Raw genomic sequence first — 16,662 nt, 5'->3', positions numbered from 1 at the left:
GAAGTGACATCATCAAGCAGGAACATTTTTAACAATCTTAGGCTGCAATCCTACTCACACTTACCCAGGAGCAAGTTCCATTTACTATCATTGTTAAAAAAAATACATAGTAGCTTGTTAAAAGTATAGGTCTGTAACATTTCCCCAAATGCAGTCACATACCATGGGAGTATCAAGTTTAATCTATTAAAAAATAAAATATTGAAATGAATGGAGACCCATCTGAAATTGGCTTGCGATCCACCTAGTGGGTCCCAACTCACAGTTTGATAAATACTGTATTAGAGCATTAGGGTACGATGGCATTCTTCTTTCTCTCTCCTCCTGTCTACTTTTTGTGGTGCAATGTTCCTTGATTTACCATTTCCTAAGTGCCTTCTTTAGACCTCAGTCCTATTGAGGCCTTGTGCTGCCAGAACTAATATTCCAGCTCAATGTCCTTTCCGGCAGCACAAAGGCAAGGCTGCTGTAGTGCGCTTCCAGGCCACTGCCACAAACAGGCAGCAGCACAGCGTGGGTAGCAGCCGCTCCAGGGACCTCCACTGGCACTGTTAAGTTGGCATCAGGGGCATATCATGGGCACAGAGGGGAGTTTCAGGGAGGGTCAGGCAGTGAGGAGGAGGGGTGGATCTCTGTGGCAGCAGATCTCAATGGCAGCAGGGGGGGGGGTTTAAAACCTCCCCTGCCCCTTTTCTGTCTGTAAAACATAAGCCAGCACAATGGCTGGCATATGTCCGAGGAGACCATCAGTGGTTGGGCAGTCTACCCAGCGAGTAAATAAAAAATATTTAGCTACCTCCTGCAAGCTGTCCAATTGCCCACCCCCTACCCATCATAGCATTCCAACATGCTCCATTGGCACGGGAATGCTATGTGGCAGGGGATAGGATTAGACAGGAAATGCATTGTGTTTTGTGTTAAAAATACATATTCAGAATAAAGGGGCTTAATTTGATACTTATCATTTGTAGGCCAATTTCTTGACTGGATTCTAGATTTGGTTGTGCTTTTGTGAAAAAAAATTGACTTTTTTTCTATTGTTTGGGTGGTTACTTGAATGTTGTTCTCTAGAGCAGTGATCTGTGGCCCACACAGGTGCTCTGTGACATTTCAACAAAAATAACAGAAGGAAATGCTTAATGTCTTTTACAGAATAAGTGGGGACAATGGTCTTATCTGAGATGATCCAAAAGTGCTTCAGAATTACTTGTTTTGCACTTGTGGTCACATATGTTGTATGACCATATTGTCAAACAGGTGCCACACATGATTCACACATGTGTAGTGCTTAAACACTCTAAATTCTTGCCAAAAGCTGTTCAGGGGCAGGAAAGGCTGGTTGCTGGTATGCTGTTCTTCTTAAACCAAACACATATATTCCTTTTCTGATAGTCCCTTCCGCAATGGGCTTAAGCAAGATTCATGCAATTCCCAGGCAGTCTCCTATCCATTTACTAACACCTTCTAGATCAGGGGTGACAAACATAAGGCCCACACCCATGGAAGCTCTTTATCTGGCCTCTGAGATAATTGGGCTTTCCCATCACCACCGCCAGCTGTTCTCAGCATCTGAGCTTTGAAGCTTCAGAAGTAGCAGCGCTGAAAGGGCAGTGCTGGGAGAGCCCAATTATTATGCAGGCTACCCTTCCAGTAGTGCCACTTCTGCTAAGGTATCACTTTGCAGAGCACCTCTCAGCTTCTGAACTGCAAAATGTTGCCTCAACAGAAGCAGCATTGCTGAAAGGGCAGCCCATGTGATAATATCATCAAGATATGCATATTTTATCTTCTGTCAGTTGCAGCTAATGAGCGCCTAAATGAGAAGAAAGTGTTATTTCTGGTCATCACCTGCTTAATGACATCACTTCCAGCTTAATGATATCATTTCTGGCCCTCAGCAGGCACCATGAAAGCCATTCAGTCTGCCATTCAATAACAAGACCTGCTCTAGACCTACTTAATTTCAGTAAACTTGCCATGCTTAAGGTTATGCTCCAGATTAGAGTGTAATTCTAGTGTATTTTACCAGGCTATGCAGTTACAGCTTTGTAACATATATGTACTGTATATAACAGTAACATGTAACTGTATGTAACATATATGTAACTGTAACGTATGTTTTTTAGTAGACCGGGAAGGCAAAAAGGAAGTGCTCCTTGGTGATCAGTACGCACTCCAAAAGTGATGAGTAGTCCGTATTGTTGAAAGGTTTGTCAGTCAAAGTGCTGATCTTGAGGGCCAACCAAGCATTTACAGACCTAGCAGTAAAACCTATAATCTGTATTCCATTCGCTCCCTATGTGCATTATAAAACTAAAGAAGGAGAATTTTTTAAATATAAAAGCCTTCCAAGTGGGCTCCTACCTGGTGACAGGAATTTCAGTAAGAAAACAGTGCAAGTGCAACAGTTTTAGTAGCTAACAGCAGAGTTTAGGTATTGCTACTTTTGTGGACTTCATACTTGGAAAATCAACATGTTCTTCCTCTCTGGGCTAAAATAAATTACGCTGTGACACTGCAAATATTTTTATCCCACCCACTTCATCTCCACATGTTCAGCGTTGCCCGTCTTCTTTCATGGGTCATGGATTGGTCGTTTCAAACTTGTCAAGCTTGAAATCCCAAGAGGCCTCTCAGTGACAAGATGAACTGTCTGTAGCATTAGAGCCTTCATTAGACAGATATAAATCAGGGGGGTGCAACTCATGTATATAGTTTAAGGGCATTTAATAAACATATTTTTCTGTTTTCATACAGCAGAGGTCTGACTTCGGTTGGTGACTGTGCTGATCTGTTGCTGTGAGGGACTCCAAGATGGGGCTTATTGACGATAAGGTGGAAGGAAGGGAATCCTTTGGGGCTCACTCGTCTCCCAACTGCTGCAAGCCTAGTATAATTAGGATTGGGTATTTAGAGCAGGGGTACCCGGGCCCGGGAGCCACTTGAGGCCCTTAGGGGCTCCCAGTCTGGCCCGCAGGGAGCCCTCAGTCTCCAGTGAGCCTCAGGCCCTCCAGAGACTTGCTGGAGCCCATGCTGGCCCAATGCAACGGTCTCAGGATGACCGTTCAAAATCTCACCTGAGCTGTGGGACAAGGCTCCCGTCACTACTTGGTGTTTCACATCTGTGATGCAGCAGTGGCAGCGAAGGAAAGGCTGGCCTTGCTTTGTGCAAGGCCTTTTATAGGCCTTTCAAGAACTTCATTAATTCATAGAAGTTCCATCTTTAATATATTCATTTATGTAAATTTACTCAAATTTTAAATGTAAATTAATTCTTTTTTTCCCCTGGCCCCTGACACAGTGTCAGAAAGATGATGTGGCCCTCCTGCCAAAATGTTTGGACACCCCTGATTTAGAGGGACAAATGCAAACAACAGTGGTGAAGATCAAGCCCTGCGCAAATTGCTTTCCCTCTTGCCATACATGGCCCTGGCTGGACCTGCTGGTCTGCTCCTGTAGCTGCCAAGTTGTGCAAAAGATGAACAGCTCAATCCTATCCTTTTCCTTTCCCACTGATGTAGCGGTGCCAAAAAGGCTACTGATGCATCCTGCAGGGGTGGGGAGAGATCTCCTTCAGGTAAGGGCATAAATGTTCCCTTATTCAGGGTAAGCTTCCATGATGTGGGTCTACTTAGACTTGCGCTAAAGGAATTGCTGCTGCAGGTCCATAGGGACCCACCACAGGGTACTGTGAAACTGAATTCACTGGATTCAGTCACTGATTCTTCCCCCTTCCCAACCCATTCCACCCTGTGCTTCCCTGTCTTGCTCACTCCACTCCTGTTCTGCCATTTCCTGCCCCATCCCACCTTCCCAACCAACCTGTCTTTGTTGGTGGGCCTGGAACGATTCACCGGTGCACAAAAGGCTGTTCCGACCTCTCCATTAGTGTTCCTACATCACATGAGTTCACATACTGCCAGAGTGCTTTCTCCGACCATTGTAAGGTAGTCGCTGCTGGCGGAACACACATTCTGCTGGTAGTTGGCCTGGATAGGACTGTAAGATTCACTGGTAAGGCCCCTGTGCAAATACCATCTCCATTATATGCCGGATTGCATCCACAAGAAGCTAGGCCTTTTTCCTTGCAGTCTTCGAGCTCTGGAATGTCCTTTGTGGTGTTCATTTGGCCCATTCATTGCTGACATTTTGTAAACAGGTTGAAACTCTTGTTCCTTGTCTTTGGGAAATTGTACCTCTGGATTCTCTTGTGTTTTTACTTGTTGGGCTTTGATTGCAATGAATTTTAGCCGTTTCATTGACTGGTTAGCAGCCATTTTCAACCACTGTGCCTTGGCACACTGGTGTGCTGCGAATGGTCTGCAGGTGTGCCGTGAGAGTTTGTGGGAGAGTCATTTATTAGTAGGCACATTAATAGGGGGATGTGAGCTGCCCACCAACAGCATGGTGTGCCTTGTCAATTGTCAAAAAACTGATTGTGCGCCTTGACAATTTTAGTACCTTGTCAGCGTGCCGAGAGACGAAAAAGGTTGAAAATCACTGGGTTAGTGGATACAGTGCTTTGAGAACAGCTGTTGAAAAGTGATATGCAGAAACATTTCATAAATTTTAAAAATGAATAATTTATTTTACTATGTGTCAGCCCTAAACAGACAGGCAAAAAAAGTGTACTGCAGATGAAGATGAAAATGCATGCAATTTAATTTACCAGTAAATGGAGGCAGAATTGGATGAAATAAGAGTTTGCGTGAAAAGTATACTGTCTGATCTGTATGCCCAGTCTTCTGAGCATGGTTCAGTTGTTGACATTCTGATGTCTCTTTCAAAATATACTAGCTGCTTAATTTTAATCCTCAAAAATGTGTTCCAGGCAGTTGTTATAAATACAGGGTATCTTTTGAAGTCGTTGCACAGAGCCTGATCCTGTGCATGTTTTCTTGAATGCAAGTCCTACTGAATTCAATCAGTGAGGCTTACTTCCAAGTAACCTTACATAGGACTGCAGACTTAACTGAAAGAAAATGCCATTTATTTATTTTGTATGTAAGAAAAAATGGCATATGTTAAGTGTCTCTAAAATTACTTTGGATCAAAAAGTGTAAAAAGTCTACTAGCATCTCTATAATCTCTGATTTTTTAAACAGAATGATGAGGAAAAAATATTTTTAAAGATCATAAAGTGGAAATTGTGTGCTAGTTTTTCCAATGCTTCTTGTCTGTAGCTAAGTAATTATGCACATAATGCCGTAGATTGAGTGTGGACTCCAGTGAATAGGTGCTGGAATCATATCTCACCCCATGTCATGATTATTGTTCCCTCTAAGTTGCGCAGCTGTGCAGCTCAAAACTGATCTCCTTGGAGCTTGTCTTTCCTGGAAGGCGCAGATACCTTATAGGGAACATTTTTCACAACCTCAGTTTATTATATGCAAAATAAGAGTAATGGTTATCTAACTCATTGGATATTTATGTATTATCATTATCTAATTAACAGCCCAGTCCTAACCAGCACTGGTACAGGCAGGCCAGCTGGCCTGTGCTGTATCCAGCGCAGGTCTAGAGGTGACTGTGGCGCAACTCAGGACAAGGGGATATTTTTCCTCTTACCCTAAACACGGCCCCACCACTGCAAAGGGGCTACTCAGATCTGAGCCAGCTAAATCACTGGCACAGATCCAAGCAGCCCGGTGTCAGGCTGGGCTGCTTGAGTTAGGATCCAGTCTAAGGAGGCGCAGACATACCTTATGGCATGTTTGTGACACTCCTTGGCTGACACAAAGACTTGCCCTGGCCAATTGAGTGCCCAGGTTTGCACTGTAATCCTCTCAACAAGCTTGCATATACATCTTCTGCATATCTATGCAGCCTGTACATTCAGGGTTGCTGTAAGACTAATAAGATAAGAATGATACAGCAGACAAATTTGCCTCTCAGTGAGGAAATAAATCCAATTTTTAATAGAATAAAATGGAAAAACAGAGAGAGTGACTGAAAAATCCCAGGGACACATTCCTTTACTTTTGAGTACAGTAGAATGGTGTAGTTGGGAAGACCTCAAAGATCTGTGCTCCTAAAATTAGAGAGTGAGTGAATGGCAACAGACTTCCTGGAGCAAATCAGAGGCAAGCTTGACCAGAAGCCAGCTAAATCCTTGCTATATTTACCCTACAGTAGGTATGAACTTGATTCTCAAGTATCTGTGACAGAGCAAGTGGCACATACAGTAGGGCAGCATCTGGTTTCATAGGCCTTTACCAAGCATATCACTAAAATAATGCAATACATTGCTTGCCAAGAATCTGCAGTATGCTGTTAAAGGCCAACATGCCCATGTGTACTGCCTGTTAAATATAAAAGAAAGTGGTTGTTGGCTGCCAGAATACCCCATGCTAGCTAGCTTTTGTTTGGTGCTGGGTCTTTCTAAATCCCTTCTTGAATTGTCTCTCCTCCATATCATAACAATACAAGGAAAAGTGGATTAGTGATGCTGGCACCCCATAATACTCCAAGCAACTGCAACAGGAGCCCTACTGTACAGAGGCCCTTTCTGTACAGTTCACACTCCCCCCTCCCCGTTTCTTGCATACAGTCCTATTGTCTTTCATAAAGCCTGCAGTTCAATTGTGGACTTATTGAAGTTCCTCAGAACTCAGGCAGTGTAGTGTAGTAGTTCAAGTGTTGAATTTAGACCAGCCAGTCTTGTGTTCAAATCCCCACTCAGTAGTGAAAATTATAAGTCACCTTAGGCAAGTCACCATCTTTAAACCTAATGTATTTCACAAGGTCATTGTGTGGATAAAAAGCAAAGGAACTATGAACATCACACTGAGTTGAGGAAGGACAATATATAAATTGAGGGGTGGGTGTGCTTGAGAAAATGTGTTACTTCCCTTATCCTAACTAGTACATAAATTGCTGTGGGGTGTTGATATGCAAGTACTATGACCATATACTGAACAGCTGTTGTGTTGAAATTATTGGGGACTAAGGGCGCAATCCTATCCAACTTTCCAGCACCGGTGCAGTCACAATGCAGCCCTGAGGTAAGAGAACATACATTCCCTTATCTTGAGGAGGCCTCTGACTGCCTCCCCACCAAAGGATGCAGCGCACGCCCCATTGGCACTGCTGCACCGGCACTGGAAAATTGGATAGGATTGGGCCATAACACCACTCTCCATCCATGACTCTACCTTTATTTTAAACTGTTGAGGTTGTGCATTTCCATAATGTAGAAATGAAGTATGTAAGGGGTCACTGAGTATATATTATAAAAAAATTATGAACACCAGTAGGTGGAAGACACCTGCAAACAAACGCCCCCAAGTGTCTGGGATCCCAAACTCCAAGGGTACACGCATTCATTCATAACTTGATCTCATTCATACAAGCAGTAGAGTACATGAAAGCAGCAATTGGGATGTAAATCTGCTTTGTTCGTACTGGCTTCATTCCCATTGATATAGTAAATCTATATCACCTAGGATTGAAATTACAAATGGGTTTTTTAAAAAGTCCAATGCATAAAGGGAAATAAAAATAGATTTCTGTCTGCTCTGGTATGCTTGCATGACGTGACACAGAACAGCAAGTCTTTAGGGATTATCTATAATTCTGTGGAGGCAAAGAGATCATGGCGCTATAGGTTTGGGGTTTTTAAGTACTGTTGTTATTAAAATACACAGAGTATAGTCACACTTCACAGTAGTTCATAATACAAAACAGAAAAGCAGAAACATTATATTGCTGAACACTGAACTAGAAATTGATGATTATATGTACAGACCATATGAGGCCCAATTCTTCTCCAGAGACACCTCCTGTTGCTTGCCATCACCCAACCTAGCACAATGCTTTTTCAGTGATGGCACCTGGTCTCTAGAATGCCCACCCCTTTGAGTCCCAGTTAGCCCCTTCCTTGCCATTTAAGAAACCAGCAAAGACTTTTCAGTTTGGCTTTCTGTTAGTTGAGCTGTTGCTGTCTTGTATGTCTTCCATTGATATTTAGTTGCTGTGTTCCCATTCTGCTTTGAATTTTTTTTATTTTGTTGGAAATATTTTTATCTTACATTGTAAGCTGCCTTGATAGTCCCTGTAATGGGATCTGAAGTGTTATTCAGATGTTATAACATCTGAAATTTTTGGTTTTTTAGCTGCCCTGGAGAGGATATATGAGATCCTCCAGAACAAGAGGTGGAAGCTCAGTGTCATACTGGTGGCAGCAAGAACTGGCTTTAAAATGCTGGCTGGATTCACACTGTGTTCAGACGCCCAGAGAATAAGGCAGCAGCCCAGCTGGAACTCTGCTGCCACGCATACTATCTGGAAGTCCCCCAATGTGAAGAATGTGTTCATCTCTATGTCTGCATGGGGCTTCTTTACAATTTCTTTCATCTCACAGGTCTCATGCAGATTGCTGTTTCATTGCAACATGCAGAGTCAAGGCCAGTTGAATGAAAGCACCCAATCCTATCCAACTTTCCAGTGCTGATGCAACCACAATGCAGCCCCAAGGCAAGCGAACAAATGTTCTCTTACCTTGAAGAGGGCTCCATGACTGCCCTACCACCACAGAATGAAGTAGCTGCTTCAATGACAGAGCTACATCAGTGCTGGAAAGTTGGATAGGATTGGGCCCATAGAAAACTGGTAGCATGAAGAGCAAAATGTCTATAATGTAGAGAAAGTTAGGGACAAACAAGAAAACGTGGGTGGGAGGAAGGGTGTGACTGTGTGTACGATTACATTTATGTGGGCTTGTCTCTGTGTGTGGATGCCAGAAATCTTATATATGGCTGGGTCAGAGTCATAAGACTGGGGGGATCCAAAGATATGGCATCTTTGCCCCCTATCCAGCTCTGGTGAAATGAACCTCCTAGGGTGTCCCATCTTTTAATAATGAGTTTTCAAATCAACATATTTATTAATAAAGCATCATTGTTCCTTAACATATACCAATAATTGGTTGGAAGTCCTATATGGTTGGCAGCCTTCAGTCTCGAAAGACTATGGTATAAGCCAGGGGTGTCCAAAGTTTTTGGCAGGAGGGCCACATCATCTCTTGACACTGTGTTGGGGGCCAGGGGAGAAAAGAATTAATTTACATTTAAAACTTGAATAAATTTACATAAGTTTACATAAATGAATATATTAAAGATGAACTTATATGAATGAATGAAGGTCTTGAAATAGCTCAAGGCCTATAAAAGGCCTTGCACAAAGCAAGGCTGGCCTTTCCTTTTCTGCTGCTACTGCATCACAGACATGAAACAACAAGCAGTGGAGGAAGCCCTCATCCCACAGCTCATACGAGAGGTCAAACAGTCGCCCTCATGCTGAGAGCTGTTGCATTGGGCCAGTGCAGGCTCCAACAAATCTCCGGAGGGCCAGAGGCCCAGGGTGACTGGGGGCTCCCTGAGGGTTGCATTGAGAGGCCTCGAGGCCTGCAAGTGGCCCCAGGGCCGGGGTTTGGGCACCCCTGGTATAAGCCTACAGCACCCGGTATTCCCAGGCGGTCTCCCATTCAAGTACTAACCAGGCCCGACCCTGCTTAGCTTCCGAGATCAGACGAGATCCGGCATGTGCAGGGTAACAGTTGCTGCCTATATAATATTTCAAATTATTGTAATGTGAGAAACTTTCCCTGTTCCTATCTTTATAATATATATAACACCATGTGTCACTGCATGATACAAGGAGTGACCCCCTATTTTTAGTTTTTGTTAGCTTGTATGGGCAAAACATTTCTCCATCCTTTTACCTTCTCCACATATTAATAGCCAATTAAATTTGGCAGCTGTTAAACATAATCACTCAGAAGAAAACCATGCCAGTTAATACAGAATATATGTCTCCCAGTGCAGCTGTCTAGTCTGCTCCCTGTTTTAATAAATTGTAAGGCAATTATATGAGTGAAGTTTGAATGAAACTGATTAGAAGATTGCAGGATCAGAGATGTGATGCTCTGCTGATCAAAGGTGTGGAGGTACTTGGATGTAGTAGGATTCCAGTTGTTCCCCTGGACTGGAATGTGAAATTTCATGTGGCCAAAGCATTGCTGATGGGAGTTTTCTCTCCTACGCACTGCAGGGCCTTTGCTTTGTGAGGAATCCCTGGATTGTTTGGTTAAAAGCTTACAATCAAACAAAAAGTGTGTTTTCATACAGCTAAATACAGGGTTGTACATCTGGGAACAAAGAATGCAGGCTATGCCTTGAGGAAGGGAGACTCCCTTTTTGGAAAGTTGCCCATTGAAAAAAAAGGGGGGGTTGAGGTCTTTTTTTCTTTTTTAAGATAATTACCATAACATGAGATTGCATTGTAGTGCTGCAGCACGGAAGACTATTTCCAGTATTTTAATATACAAAAGGAAAATTCCAGGAGGCCTCTTAGAAGCAGAGTTGCCTCTTGACACATGCCGTACACCTAAACATGTCAAGTGTGAATGCAAGAAGCAAGTGTTTGGAAGCATCTGTCACACAGCGACATTATGCAGAAACAAGATTGGAAAGCATGTACAGTTTCTGGCAGTCCCAAGTTGACCTGCATGTCACGTGTGAAATGTGTCCCCAAACCTGAAAATTAACATATTCGTCTACATTGCAAAGGAGCGCACATACCTGATATGAGATTGCCACTGTTCAACACACCTTTATGGCCCAATCCTATTCAGGGCCTATGGCAACAGTTCTCGTGATCTGCCCTATCTTGCTATCGGTCTATGGAGCAATAACCCATTGCTGCTGCATCGTCACCCCTTTCCCAGCCTCTTTCTGAGAACTACCATGCCAGCCCCCCTTCTTTTCAGCCTTCTCTGCCACCGTCTCCTGATCTACTAACCTTATGGGTCATTTCTCTCTCCAAGCATCTCTTCCTTCTTTCCTCTCAAGACAAGAAAGCTTCCTGTCTTGGGCTTCCTTGCCTTGCTCCCTTCCAGGCTACCGCCTTATTGCATGCTAGGGGTTGCTCCATAGCCCTCATTCTGTTAGGCCCTGAAAGGAGGCGGGTTCTGTCTCAGTGGTATGCACCAAATCCCAACCCCGCTTGCCAGGCTGATCTGCTTTCATGGGTCAATGTGTGAGCTGGCGCAGTTCTGAGTTGACCCATGGTGGTTGTTGGGGCTTACCTTGGGGCAAGGGAACAAAAACTTCCCCACAGGATACTGTGGAAGCTGCATTGGTGCCATGCTATCACCGTGCTGGGATTTAGTTAGGTTTGGGCTGCCCATCTCTTCTCCTTCTAAGCACTTTCCCCAGGGCTCTACTGAATGTGATTGTTAGCTGTAGAATTCAGTTTAGATTAAATCATGTATTTGCTCATTCTGTTTGGCCCAGTCTGAACTCTGTTTTTGCGCACGATGAGCCTCATCTCCATTTTCACCTTTTCATCTCCTTTCATCACCATCCAGTACAGCCACTGACCATTATGCTGTTGAGAAAATTTTTTTACATCAAAGGAGGACAGTACGTGCCAACACTCCTAAAGGCATATAAAGCAATGGTATTGCCACGTATGTTATATGGCTCACCGATCTATTGGTTCGATTTGGGACCAATAGAACAGCTTGAGCGGCTCCAGCAAGTCTTTTTTTTGGAAGCTTTTAGCCCTACCCCCATGTATAGCCTCTGAAGTTATACTCTTGGAATTGGGACTTCCAAAGATTTCAACCTTGATTTGGAAAGCTACGATCAGATTTAAATACAGACTTACAATTGCTGAAAATCTTCCTTTTTTCACAGCACAACTAGCAGCACAAGAACGCCACTGTTTAAAATGGTATAACAGCATTAATATGAAAGTATGTGAGCTGGGCCTACAGTCACTAGAAAAATTCAGTGGAAGAAGCCATTCACTGCTTGTTGAAAAGCTATTAATGCAAGATTGGGATTGCCTTCTAAGGGAGGCTAAGCGTAAATGCTCCCCTTCTTATTTCGGAATTAAATTTCACACTAAATTTTCTTTACCCATTTATTTTTATGTATTGACGGTTCCCAAGTTGAGGCATGCTTATATGACTGCACAATGCAATGCTTTGCCAACAGCACAAATGAAGGGTCGTTTTCAATGTATCCCTCCAGAGCAGCGTTATTGTGATTGTCCCTTAACTGAATTAGACACCCTGGTGGTGCATATCTTTTTCCGATGCCCAAAATATACAGCAGGGAGAGATCGATTCTTAAAGAAATGGATACATAAATTTTCTATGTTTTCAGACTCTTTAAGACTGAAATTACTGTTAAGTAGTCTTTGCAAAGAGTGTGTTGTGGATATAGCCAAATTCTGTTTCTATGTGGTTTTAAACTCTGCTTTTAAGATTTTAGATAAATAGGTGTATGGCTTATGTGCTGATCAACCTAATATACCTGAAGCCTTGATTATGCTGAGTCCCTGCACATGACTGTCTCCCCCAGGTGCGCATATTAACATAAGTTTTAAAAAGCACTGCTAGTAACAATAACCACCATACTATCTACATATATATCTTGAATGATGCCCACTGTATAGAATCTCGGGATACATAATTATCTGTACTCTGTGGTGGTTCCCAACCAAATCTTTCCTGTTGAAATAAATGAGACTTAAATGTGCCTTAACTTTGGTCTAATTTACTATCAGACATTTATCATACCTAAAATATGTATCTGCTTTCACGTTTCTTGCCTGTTTAAGTATAGCATGCTATGCTATACAATGATAATGATACGATCTGTAATGTAATGATATGATCTAACTAGATGTATAAAAGTTTTGCAGCACAAGTGCCTGAACAGATTTTTCCTTCTGTGTAAAATCTAGAGATAATTTATCCCACACACTAACAATTATCTAGCTAAGAGCTACTCTGAAACTCAGTCAGCATGTCAGTGCAACACCTTGGAATTAACTGGAAGCATGCCAGCAGAAGTAACCCTTTAAATTCCAACAGTATTGCATAATGTAAACATGTTCATTGTGCGTGCAGTTTTAACAGTATATCCTATGGCATTCAACGTGCTATAAAATGTTGCACTTTATCTGCTGAAACAAAATAGAGAACTTTAAAAAAAAATGGGCCATAGTTCAGAGGGAGATGAACCCCAATCCACTTTTTCTCAGCTTGCACCAGTCAGAGAGCTATTACTGATGCTACCTCTAGGTTAGTGTTTTTCAACTGGTAACACTTGTGGTACATCACAGTTCAGCACATAGTATTTGATTTCACTGCCGTGGTGATCGTGTGATACTGCCCCACTAGGCCAACCCTGCAGGAGGTGAAAATGATGAGTGCAAGAGAGCATCAGTGGGCAAGATGTGGCTGTGCAGCTCCTTGGCACTTCAAAAGATGCACAGGGTGAGAGGAGTGAAGACTGGTCCCAACTCTGAGGAAAGCAGCTCACTCCTGTGCACAGCTGTCATTTTTGGAGGCATCAGTGGTGTTCACAAAAAATGACACTCACAAAAGCTGGTATTTGCAAAAACAAACAAAAAGTTGTAAACCCTTCTCTAAATCTTCCTGCTGGATGGGGAATGAGGTTGCAGTACAATGAGCTGGGAGTCAGGGTGCAAATAAATCAGTGCACACCTTTAGCTATGGAGGGATGCAGATAATTACCCTTCCAATTATGGCAGTGCTCGCAGAATGGCTGCCATACAGTGCTGTTGTTTCCTGGCCCCGCCTTCCACTCCCTGCCTGCCTGCCCCTGGGAGCACCTGCCGCCCACCCTCCTCCTGCCCCAAAATGACTTCTTCCGCCTCCTCCCTGCCCTCCCCCCAGACCCGTGTCGGCTGAGCTCGGCCGACACAACTCTCCTCGTCCCCGGGGCCCACAGTGGTGCAAGGAGGCTGGTGCATGTCTGTGCACCAGCCTATCTCCCAGAAGAGTGGCACAAAAATGCTTTATGGCATTTTTGCAAGACTACTGGACCGACAGAAGGAACTTGTGCCAGCCCAAGTGCCTTCTAGGATTGCATCCATAATTGATGTAATAGCAAGAAAAAGGCAATGATTGGCAGGCCAAAATGTACTGCTCCTATTGGTTAGAATGGCTGTCAATTATGCTGACACAAAGAGGACTCTAGTGAATCAGTGCTAAATAAAGCAACATTATCCAAGGCATGCTTGTATTTCACTATCTAGAAGTGTTTGAAAATGGTGTTATTTATTTTACTCAGAAATAAGCCCACTGTGTTCAATAAGGCTGTAATCCTATCTTACTAGAAACAAACACCTCTATTTATAAGACTTAGGGCGCAATCCTAACCCTTTATGTCAGTGCTTTCCAGCACTGACATAAGGGCAATGCAGCTCTGAGGTAAGGGAACAAACATTTCCTTACTTTGAGGAGGCCTCCGTGAGTGACACCCAACTGCAGGATGCAGCACATGTCCTATTGGTACCACAATTCCAGTGCTGGAAAGCACTGACATAAGGGGTTAGGATTGCGCCCTCAAATACACAAAATTTTAACAGAATCATCACATTTCTGGCACCACTTTTGCCAATTGTCTGAGAACTTGATGATTCATTTGTGCTTAGAATATAGAACTGTGCTGAAAAGAAAATTGCACAAAATCAAAAACATCACAAATGTTGTGTATTTGGCAACTGCATTGCAGCTTGACACCTGTCTGATATTTCGGAGTATAATCTGGATTTCTTAAGCTCTATGAAATAGTTTCAACCTCTGAAAGATCTTCCCACAATTTGTCAGAGTTGAATAAAGAATCCCATATCTGCTTGTGCAGTAAATAACTCAATACGCTCGTAGTCTTTTCCATCTGTCGACTTGATGTCTGTTCTTGATGCAACTGTGAATAAAGGATCATAGTGTGACGGGATGGTGTATTACCATAAATCAGGTTTTGTGAAAGACCTTTCTGTTCACATGGGTTGCAGTAATTACCATGGTAATCTACTCTGAAATATCAACCCTCAAATACATCAAAGAGTAACCACAGTAAGGCTACTTTACTTACTCACCACCTAAAGGTTAATTTGTGTACAGCAGTGTTTTCACAGTCAAAGTAATATTTACCAAGGTGACAGAAATCATCTTCATATTAAAAGGAGAAATTGGTCAGTAACTTTCATAAACTTTCATGTTTATCTGGTAAGACAAAGGATATTTTAACATGACTACTGGCTAACTTGAATTGCCAGAGGAAGCAGTAATATTTCGTCTGTTGCTATCTTTCTCCAGACTGACTGACTAACTAGGCAATTACCCTACCCCGCCCCCCAAAAGGCACACCAAAGGCAGCTTACAAATAAATAACTACACCTATCTTTGAATTATATCAAGCTGGCTTACAAATACAAAAACAAAACACAAGTAACTACATGTAATTAAAACTCAAGGAAAAGCAATTGCAATTTTTAAAAAAAAAAGTTGTGAAGAAGGATGTGTAGCACTCCTTGTTTTTGATTCTCATACCCATCCCTTCTGGGGGAGCAGTTAGGGTGAAGCCTGAGGGGCTCCTCCCCCAGGCAGTATGCCAGGGGTGTGTGAAACCATCGATGACTTCTCCTCTGGGGAGAACCCAAAAGTGAGTGCCTTGCGCCACTTATGGTTCTCTTGGAGGAGGGGGTGCACACTGGCAGCTTTGCACCCCCATTCCTTCTCCTGTGAAAGCTCCATTTAGAAGGGGGCTCCTCTACAAAGTGAAGCCTCCAAAGGAGAAGGAACAGGAGGTGTGAAGCCACTAATACTGACTCCTCCTGTGGGGAGAACCATAAGTGGTGCAGGATACTCACTTCCAGGTTCTTCCTAGAGCAGCACTGTTGGCTTCATTCCTTCTCCTTTGGAGGCTCCCCCTTAAAGGGGAGGGGAGCTCTCAAAGGGGAGTCTCCACAGGAGGAGTGGGGATGCAAAGTCACCAGCACCTCCTCCTCAGCTGAGGAGAACCAGGAAGTGACATCACAATGACACATGATGTCACTGCCCCAGGTGCCAGGGCTTCTAGTTAAATGTCTGCAGGAGAAGGGGGTATTCATGAAAAGGGGTAGAGGCATCTTTTTAAAAATGAGTTGATTTAGATTGGCTTATTGGACATTTTATTAAGAAACAGTCCATTGTATTTTGAGATGAGTTAATTAGCATTTAACTAATCTTGGTTTTTTTTACATCAGTCCCTTATCATCTACATGTTAATTACTTTATTGTTAATTGGAAAGCTTCAAATCAATGGCTACACTTGGCTGTTTTTCACATGGGATTATATCAGCGTTTTTCAAACTGTCAGGGAGTTTGAAAACTGCTGTAAGTCCTTGGGGAGGGAGGCAGCAGGGGCAGGAGGAGGCAGCAGTGCGATCCCCAGGATTGTGCCGCTCAGGGGGTTGCAAGGGTTTGGGTGCACTTAGCCTCCTGGGGGGTGCGGGAAACCCTGCGTGGCTGTCTGCAGGGCTCCCTGAAGCTGCGAAAGTGGAGCGATTGCGCTCCACTTCTGGTTTAGCAGAAGTGGAGCGTGATCACTCCACTTTCATTTCTAAAGCATTGGGGAACCCTGCAGACAGTCATGCAAGGCTCCCCGCACCCCCCAGGAGGCTCTGGTAAGTACATCCAAGCCTCTGCAGCCCCCTGAACAGAGTAATCCTGGGAATCGTGCCACTGCCTCCTCCCTGCATCCTTGCTGCCCCTGCCCCTTAAGAGGGCAAAGGCTAGGGCCCACAGGCTGGGGCGTCACAATGCCCCAGTTTGAAAAGCCCTGGATTATATCATTGATT

At 43.5% G+C, this 16,662-nt stretch overlaps 1 pseudogene; it reads right to left on the bottom strand.

Annotated features, from left to right (window-relative positions):
- Positions 1–9,447: 9,447 nt before the first annotated feature.
- Positions 9,448–9,564, bottom strand: LOC136656631 (5S ribosomal RNA; annotated as a pseudogene).
- Positions 9,565–16,662: the final 7,098 nt, after the last annotated feature.

The sequence above is a fragment of the Tiliqua scincoides genome, chromosome 6 (assembly GCF_035046505.1).
Source record: "Tiliqua scincoides isolate rTilSci1 chromosome 6, rTilSci1.hap2, whole genome shotgun sequence".
In the NCBI taxonomy this organism is placed as follows: Eukaryota; Metazoa; Chordata; class Lepidosauria; order Squamata; family Scincidae; genus Tiliqua; species Tiliqua scincoides.
The sequence above is the reverse complement of the archived record's forward strand: the minus strand, read 5'-3'. Positions and strand labels throughout refer to the sequence as shown.